Raw genomic sequence first — 9,492 nt, 5'->3', positions numbered from 1 at the left:
TGCCAAGCGTGCGCCTGTGTCATAAGTAAAGGGCCGGCTGGCTTGACCGTTAAATGGTGCTGTAACCCCCAAAGTACACTCCAAACCCAAAAAAATTTTTTTTCTGTGTTTGTGAATTGTGTGCGCAGTAGCCGCACGTGCATCAACAAAGTAGTGCCAAGTGTGCGCCCGTGTCATAAGTAAAGGGCCGGCTGGCTTGACCGTTAAAGGGTGCTGTAACCCCCAAAGTACACTCCAAACCAAAAAAAAAATATTTTCTGTGTTTGTGAATTGTGTGCGCAGTAGCCGCACGTGCATCAACAAAGTAGTGCCAAGCGTGCGCCTGTGTCATAAGTAAAGGGCCGGCTGGCTTGACCGTTAAAGGGTGCTGTAACTCCCAAAGTACACTCCAGTCCAAACCAAAAAAAAATTTTTTTTCTGTGTTTGTGAATTGTGTGCGCAGTAGCCGCACGTGCATCAACAAAGGAGCAGCGCCAAGCGTGTGCCTGTGTCCCATAAGTAAAGAGCCGGCTGGCTCATTTCTTAAAGGCTGGTGTAACCCACAAAGAGCACTACTCTCCAGCAAAAATAAAAAAATATTTTCTGTGTTTAGCCGCACGTATATATCAAATCGATATAACATAAATGGAGGACCAAAGTTTCTCCGATAAAAATAAAATAGAGAAAGATCAAGAACCACTTCCTCCTAGTGCTGAAGCTGCTGCCACTAGTCATGACATAGACGATAACATGCCATCAACGTCGTCTGCCAAGGCCGATGCCCAATGTCATAATAGAGGGCACATACAATCCCAAATGACAAAGTTCAGGAAAATGACCTTGAAAAAAACATTTAAATCATCTGAAGAGAATCGTAAACTTGCCAATATGCCATTTACGACACAGAGTGGCAAGGAACGGCTAAGGTCGATCCCTAGTATGTTCATGACTAGTGGTTCAGCTTCACATGACGATGGAAGCCCTCCTCCCACTAAAAAAATTAAAATAGTTAAGCTGGCAAAAGCACAGCGAAGAACTGTGCTTTCTAAGAAGATATCACAAATCCCCAAGGAGAGTCCAAGTGTGGTGGTGGTTGCGATGCCTGACCTGGGAAGAGGTGGCTCTTTCCACCATTTGCACGCCCCCTGCAAGTGCTGAAAGGAGCACCCACAGTCCACTTGCTGATATGCAAATTGAAGATGTCACTGTTGAAGTACAACAGGATGAGGATACTGGTGTAGCTGGCGCTGAGGAGGAAGTTGGCGAGGAGCATTCTGATGGTGATGTGGTTTGTTTAAATCAGGCTCCGGGGGAGACAGTTGTTGTCCGTGGGATGAAAAAGCCCATCACGGTCATGCCTGGGCAGAAGACCAAACATTCCACCTCTTTGGTCTGGCAATATTTCTATCCAAATCCGGACAACAACTGTCTTGCCATATGTACCATATGTAAAGGTGGAATAAGTAGGGGTAGGGACGTTAACCACCTAGGAACATCCTCCCTTATACGGCACCTGCAGCGCGTTCATAATAAGTTACTGTCAAGTTCAGAAACTTTGGCTAAGACCGTAAGCAGTCCAGGGACACCTAAATCCCGTTGTCCTGTTGTATCCAAGCGCCTGCAAACCACACCGTCAACTCCCTCCTCGTCAATTTCCTCCTTAGTCAGGATCGGAAGTAGTCCTGCAGGCCATGTCACTGGCATGACTGACTCTCCTATCGGGGATTCCTCCGGAGGATCCTGCATTGCTACACCTCCTGCTGCCGCTGCTGCTGTTGCTGCTGCTGGGAGTCATTCATCATCCCAGAGAGGAAGTAGGAACACCACTACTTTTACTAAACAATTGACCCTCCAACAGTCCTTAGCGAGGAGGATGAAGTACGACAGCAGTCATCCTGAAGCAAAACGTATAACTGAGGCCTTGACTGCTATGTTGGTGTTAGACGTGCATCCGGTATCCGCCATTAGTGCAGTGGGATTTAGAAAATTGATGGAGGTAGTGTGTCCCCGGTTCCAAATCCCGTCTAGATTCCACTTCACTAGGCAGGCGATACCGAGACTGTACAGAAACGTCAGAAAAAGTGTCCTCAGTGTCCTGAAAAATGCCGTTGTACCCAATGTCCACTTAACCACGGACATGTGGACAAGTGGAACAGGGCAGACTAAGGACTATATGACTGTGACAGCCCACTGGGTAGATGTATCACCTTACGCAGCAACAGCAGCAGCGTCACCAGTCGCAGCATCTCAGAAACGCCAGCTCGTTCCAAGGCAGGCTACACTGTGTATCACCGGTTTCAGTAAGAGGCACACCGCCGACAACCTCTTAGAGAAACTGAGGGAAATCATCGCCCAGTGGCTTACCCCACTTAGACTCTCCTGAGGATTTGTGATATCTGACAACGCCACCAATATTGTGCGGGCATTACATCTGGGCAAATTCCAGCATGTCCCATGTTTTGCTCACACAATAAACTTGGTGGTGCAGAATTTTCTGAAAAGCGACAGGGGCGTGCAGGAGACGCTTTGGGTGGCCCGAAAAATTTCTGGCCACTTTCGCCATTCAGCGACTGCGTGCCGAAGACTGGAGCACCAGCAAACACTCTTGAACCTGCCCCGCCATCACCTGAAGCAAGAGGTTGTGACGCGGTGGAACTCAACCCTCTATATGCTTCAGAGGATGGAGGAGCAGCAAAAGGCCATTCAAGCCTATGCATCCACCTATGACATAGGCAAAGGAGGGGGTATGCACCTGACTCAAGCGCAGTGGAGAATGATTTCCGTGTTGTGCAAGGTTCTCCAGCCCTTCGAACTTGCCACACGTGAAGTCAGTTCAGACACTGCCAGATTGAGTCAGGTCATTCCCCTCATCAGGCTTTTGCAGAAGCAGCTGGAGAAAGTGAAGGAGGAGCTAAGATGGAGCGATTCCGCTCGGCATGTGGGACTTGTGGATGAAGCCCTTCATTCGCTTTGCCAGGATTCCAGGGTGGTCAATCTGTTGAAATCAGACCACTACATTTTGGCCACCGTGCTCGATCCTAGGTTTAAAGCCTATGTGGTGTCTCTCTTTCCAGCCGACACAAGCCTGCAGAGGTGCAAAGACCTGCTGGTGAACACACTGTCAGCTGAAGCGGAACGTGACACGTCAACAGCTCCTTCTTCATTTTCTCCCACAACTGGGGCTGCCAGGAAAAAACTTAGGTATCCTAAGCAACCCGCTGGCGGTGATGCAGGGCAGGCAGGACCAAGTTTGAACATCTGGTCTGGACTGAAGGACCTGGCAACAATTTCTGACATGTCTACTGTCACTGCATATGATACTGTCACCATTGACAGAATGGTGGAGGATTACATCGGTGACAGCATCCAAGTAGGCATGTCAGACAGTCCATACCCGTACTGGCAGGAAAAAGAGGCAATTTGGACGCCCCTGTACAAACTGGCTCTATTTTACCTGAGTTGTCCCCCCTCCAGTGTGTACTCCGAAAGAGTGTTTAGTGCAGCCGGGAACCTTGTCAGCGAAAGGTGTAGGAGGTTGCTTCCACAGAATGTGGAGAAGATGATGTTCATCAAAATGAATTATCAGCTCTTCCAGGGAGACCAGCCTCCAGAACGTACAGAGGGACCTGTGGTGGTGGATTCAAGTGGGGACGAGTTAATACTTTGTGAGGATGAGGATGTACACACTGAAGAGGGTGAGGAATCGGTGGATGAGGAGGATGAGGATGACATCTTGCCTCCGTAGAGCCAGTTTGTGCAGGGACAGATTAATTGCCAGCTTGTTTTGTGGGCGCCCAAATGAACCAATCATTTCAGCCACAGTTGTGTGGCAGACCCTGGCGCTGAAATGATTGGTTTGTTAAAGTGTGCATGTCCTGTTTATACAACATAAGGGTGGGTGGGAGGGCCCAAGGACAATTCCATCTTGCACCTCTTTTTTTTCTTTGCATTATGTACTGTTTGGGGCCTAGTTTTTCAAACTGCCATCCTGTCTGCCACTGCAGTATCACGCCTAGATGGGTCACGTGTTTGTGCCGCCCACTCGTGTCGCTTAGCATAGTCATCCAGCTACCTCGGTGCAACCTTTTGGACATAAAAACACTATTGTGAGGTGTGAGGTGTTCAGAATAGACTGGAAATGAGTGGAAATTAAGGTTATTGAGGTTAATAATAGCATAGGAGCAGAAAAACCTACAAATTCTTTGATTTCAGCTGTTTTTATGCTTTTTAAAAAAAAAATACAGATCCAAAACACAAAACCCAGAACCCAAAACACGGAAGGGTGGTTTTGGCAAAACCAATCCAGATCCAAAACACGAAGAAAGATCCAGATCCAAAACCAAAACACGAAAAGTGGCCGGTGCACACCCCTAGTGTATATACATATATATATATATATGTGTATATATATGTGTGTGTATATGTATATATATATATATATATATAAAATGTACATGTGTGTGTGTGTATATATATATATATGTATAAATATGTGTGTATATATTTTTTATATATATATATATATATAAATATATATAATGTACATGTGTGTGTGCATATATATATATATATATAATGTACATATTTGTGTGTAAATATGTATATATATATATATATACATATACATTCATACATATGTATACTATGTGGACCTATGCGCTCCATACATTTGGGTCATGTATACGTGTGCATGTGTGTGTATATATATATATATATATATATATATATATAGATTTATGTGCATATATATGCAGGGGCTGGCTGGCAACTTTTAGCCTGGGGGCAAATGCATGCAGGCGGCCCTGGCAGAGGAGTAGCATGTAGCCAGGGTGCCCGAAGAATGTGCGTGCTACGGTGCCGCCCCCCCTCAAGTGTTTCAGGGAGGAGGCGGGTCCATATGGGATTAATGTAAGGTAAAAATAAAGATTAGGGGCAGCCCCCTGTCGTAGTGCCCATATGCAGTGCCCCCGTGTGCCACAGGAGAGAACACCCTTATGCAGGCCTCCAGTAGTGCCCCCAGTAGTGATCCCCCCCTATGCAGTGCCCCTTGTGCCCCCAGTAGTTAACCCCTTATATAGTGCCCCCAGTAGTGGTCCCCCCTGTGCAGTGCCCCTTGTGCCCCCAGTAGTAAGCCCCTTATATAGTGCCCCCAATAGTGGTACCCCCTATGCAGTGCCCCTTATATAGTGCCCCCAGTAGCAGTCCACCCCCCATGCAGTGCCTCCAATAGTGGTAACCCTTATGCAATGCCTCTTAAATAGTGGCCCCAGTTGCAGTCAACCCCCTATGCAGTACCCCCAGTATTGCGCTTTACCCCCAGTATTGCCCCCAGTGGTAGTCCCCTCCCCCTATGTAGTGCCCCTAGTAGTAGTCCCCTCCCCCCCTATACAGTGCCCCTAGTAGTAGTCCCCTCCCCCCTATGCAGTGCCCCTAGTAGTGGTCCCCTCCCCTTGTAGTGCCCCCAGTAGTAGTAGTACCCCCTTGTAGTGCCCCCAGTAGTAGCCCCCCTTGTAGTGCCCCCAGTAGTAGTAGTCCCCCCCTTGTAGTGCCCCCAGTAGTAGTAGTCCCCCCCTTGTAGTGCCCCCATTAGTAGTAGTCCCCACCTTGTAGTGCCCCCAGTAGTAGTAGTCCCCCCTTTGTAGTGCCCCCAGTAGTAGTAGTCCCCCCCTTGTAGTTCCCCCAGTAGTAGTAGTCCCCCCTTGTAGTTCCCCCAGTAGTAGTAGTCCACCCCCCTGGTAGTTCCCCCATAGTAATCCCCCCCTGGTAGTGCCCCCAGTACCCCCCCCAGTAGAGAGAGACTTAATAAAAAAATAAAAAAATCACTTACCTGAAACTCCCGCTCCTGGTCCCGCTGCTAACAGCTCCTCCGGCCGCTTTGCATGGGAGAGACGTCATTACTCATGACGTCTCTCCCATTACCCACTGCGGGAGCCGGAAGATGGCTTCCGCAGTGGGAGCAGCAGCTTCCGATGAGAGTCTGACAGACTCTCAGCGGCTGCTGATTACAGCAAACACACAGCTGCCGGCTCCGGCGGCTGTGTGTTTATGCTGTGTAGCGCTGACCGAACTCCGTCCGGTCAGCGCTACACATGCGGTGCAGTCTGTGTCACAGTGACACAGACTGCCCGCGGCCCGCGGCCCACATGAGTCTGCGGCCCTGGGGGCACATGGCACCCTGCCCCCTGGCCCAGCCCGCCACTGTATATATGTGTGTATATATATATATTCACATATATCTATATATACATATATATATATATATATATATATATATATATAAAATTTGTACTTTAGCACATTTCTTTAACAATAAAAAATAAGTTATAAACAAGTGTGGTACTTTTGGCATCCATGCATAAACACTAATGCTGGGTACACACTAAACGATATGTTGTCCGATCCGGCGGTTCAGGGTGACATATTGGGCACATCTTCTAGTGTGTACCCGCTATGTCGCTGACAATGTGTGCTCCTGTGCACCGTCAGCATTATCATGAAGGGCCGACGGGGGATACGTTAGCGGGGGCCATGGTGGCAAATGCAGCATGGCCCCTGCCATCGCTCTGTCGCTGCCGGTATCTGCATGTGTGTATTGCATTTGCCGATGCCGGCTACCCCCACCTTGTCCAGTCGCTGATGAGGTTGGGCACACTAGACATCGTCTGGTGTCTACCAGCCTTAAGATTGGTGGTGGGATTATCTGTTAGGGTTCACCAGTCAAAATTTTGCCTAGGGCACCAAATTGGCTAGGTCCGGCTCTGTATATTACTGTACTATACTGGGGCATTGATGTTCTGTAACTTGCAAGACATTTCGAAACAGCTTCTCTTCCAGGCATATAGGCAACAATTCTGACATCTTCTCCACAGATTCAGAGTACTTTCATCCTCCTTATTATACTTTTTTTGTGTGTGTTTGACAGACATAGTAAATTACTGTAATTACATAAAGACAAAAGGAAAAGAAGTAGAGCTAGTCGCTGGGGCACTCTTGTGAATAATTAGATGTTTAATAAAACATAACTTTTAATGTTCATCAATAAAATAGTGGGGCACCATACATTTTATCCACAAAGTATAGATGATACTAAATTGATCATCTATTGTTGTGTAAAGCGGCGAAATATTAATTAAATCTATACATCACATTGGGTACAAAGGTATTGATTATTAAACAATTTAATCAAAACATATAATAGGTTTTGCTGCTCTGCCTGTGTATAGAAATCCCAATCACCTTCTTTTACCCTACAGCACCTGGTATTCCCAGGAGGTCTCCCATCCAAGTACTAGCCAGGCCTATCACCGGTTAGCTGCCAAGATCAGACGAGATTGGGCAATCATGTGATGTAAGGCTGTAGGTATATTAATAATGGGTTATAACAGCACTAGGTCAGAACAGCAAACCATGAATGTAGGGCTATCTCAGTGCATAGTCCATTTATTGTTTAAATATAGTGTTCAAAGAAAGTGTTGCATAAGCACACCTAATTTGTTACACATACATATATCAATTGAATTATCCGTGTAGGTTATATAATGTGTAACGCAAGATAGAAACAAGTGAATAGTAAACAAAAATTATTTATAACACCTTAATAGTCAATGCATTTGATGTAACAAATATTACTTAAATTGCTAGAAGCTCACAATAAGTTTTTTTTAAAAATGTTTCTATGGTGTAGTATAGTGATATAATGTCACATAAGTATAGCATAAACAAGTAGTGCTATGGGACAACACTTTTCATATTTTCAAATGTATCAGTCCTACAAAGACTGATCTAAATAGAAGCATATACACTAGGGTCCCAGACCACACGTATAGCATAAACAAGTAGTGCTATGGGACAACACTTTTCATCATTTCAAGTGTATCAGTCCTACAAAGACTGATCTAAATAGAAGCATATACACTAGGGTCCCAGACCACACAGGAATATTCATACAATACCAATCCCAAGGTTAAGATTGCCAGGAGTCTACTCCGTTCATAGATTGATTCTCCTGGTGAAATAATGTAGTACAGGACGCGCATTTCGCCCAAATGAGGGCTTTTTCACCTCATGCATGAGGTGAGTCTTTGTAGGACAGATACACTTGAAATGATGAAAAGTGTTGTCCCATAGCACTACTTGTTTATGCTATACGTGTGGTCTGGGACCCTAGTGTATATGCTTCTATTTAGATCAGTCTTTGTAGGACTGATACATTTGAAAATATGAAAAGTGTTGTCCCATAGCACTACTTGTTTATGCTATACTTATGTGACATTATATCACTATACTACACCATAGAAACATTTTTAAAAAAACTTATTGTGAGCTTCTAGCAATTTAAGTAATATTTGTTACATCAAATGCATTGACTATTAAGGTGTTATAAATAATTTTTGTTTACTATTCACTTGTTTCTATCTTGCGTTACACATTATATAACCTACACTGATAATTCAATTGATATATATATGTGTAACAAATTAGGTGTGCTTATGCAACACTTTCTTTGAACACTATATTTAAACAATAAATGGACTATGCACTGAGATAGCCCTACATTCATGGTTTGCTGTTCTGACCTAGTGCTGTTATAACCCATTATTAATATACCTACAGCCTTACATCACATGATTCCCCAATCTCGTCTGATCTTGGCAGCTAACCGGTGATAGGCCTGGCTAGTACTTGGATGGGAGACCTCCTGGGAATACCAGGTGCTGTAGGTTAAAAGAAGGTGATTGGGATTTCTATACACAGGCAGAGCAGCAAAACCTATTTTATGTTTTGATTAAATTGTTTAATAATCAATACCTTGGTACCCAATGTGATGTATAGATTTAATTAATATTTCGCCGCTTTACACAACAATAGATGATCAATTTAGTATCATCTATACTTTGTGGATAAAATGTATGGTGCCCCACTATTTTATTGATGAACATTAAAAGTTATGTTTTATTAAACATCTAATTATTCACAAGAGTGCCCCAGCGACTAGCTCTACTTCTTTTCCTTTTGTCTTTATGTATGTACTTTTGAGCTTTGGGAGCACCACCAACAAACCTCAATGATGTAAATTTATACAGTAATGATATATGTGTTGGTATATTTATGAAGAAGAAATTGATCTGTGCGGAATCGTTTGTTTTTTTGTCAAATTACTGTAATTACTCGGGTTTGATGATCTATATCATTTAAGCTTTTCCCCCTTCAGTAAATGTTGAAGTATCAGCTTCTGCTTCTCAACTCTAATAATTTTATTACTCCACCTGCAATCACTTGTATTGACCAGAGGCCTGCAATTTGCTGTTTTGAGAAGTATGTTGGTAATGTATTATATTTTCTACTAGGCATTTACTTTTAGGCTATGAGTTTTTGATTAATGAAAACATTCTATAGGGTCAAATAGTGCATTAAACTGCCATTCTGTCTGCCATTGCTTCAAATATTTGCTATATACTTTTAAACTGCCATGTGTTTGTGCCGCTGCTCTGTTGCTTAGTTTAGCCAACCAGC

General features: G+C 44.4%; 2 pseudogenes; one reads left to right on the top strand and one right to left on the bottom strand.

The window, feature by feature from the left end:
• Window positions 1–7,223: 7,223 nt before the first annotated feature.
• Window positions 7,224–7,341, bottom strand: LOC148542905 (5S ribosomal RNA; annotated as a pseudogene).
• A 1,243-nt stretch (window positions 7,342–8,584) lies between these two features.
• On the top strand, window positions 8,585–8,702 carry LOC148542904 (5S ribosomal RNA; annotated as a pseudogene).
• Window positions 8,703–9,492: the final 790 nt, after the last annotated feature.

The sequence above is a fragment of the Taudactylus pleione genome, unplaced genomic scaffold (assembly GCF_031769625.1).
Source record: "Taudactylus pleione unplaced genomic scaffold, aTauple2 ptg000007l, whole genome shotgun sequence".
NCBI lineage: Eukaryota > Metazoa > Chordata > Amphibia > Anura > Myobatrachidae > Taudactylus > Taudactylus pleione.
Note: the sequence above shows the minus strand (reverse complement) of the source record. Positions and strands in the feature narration are given on the sequence as shown.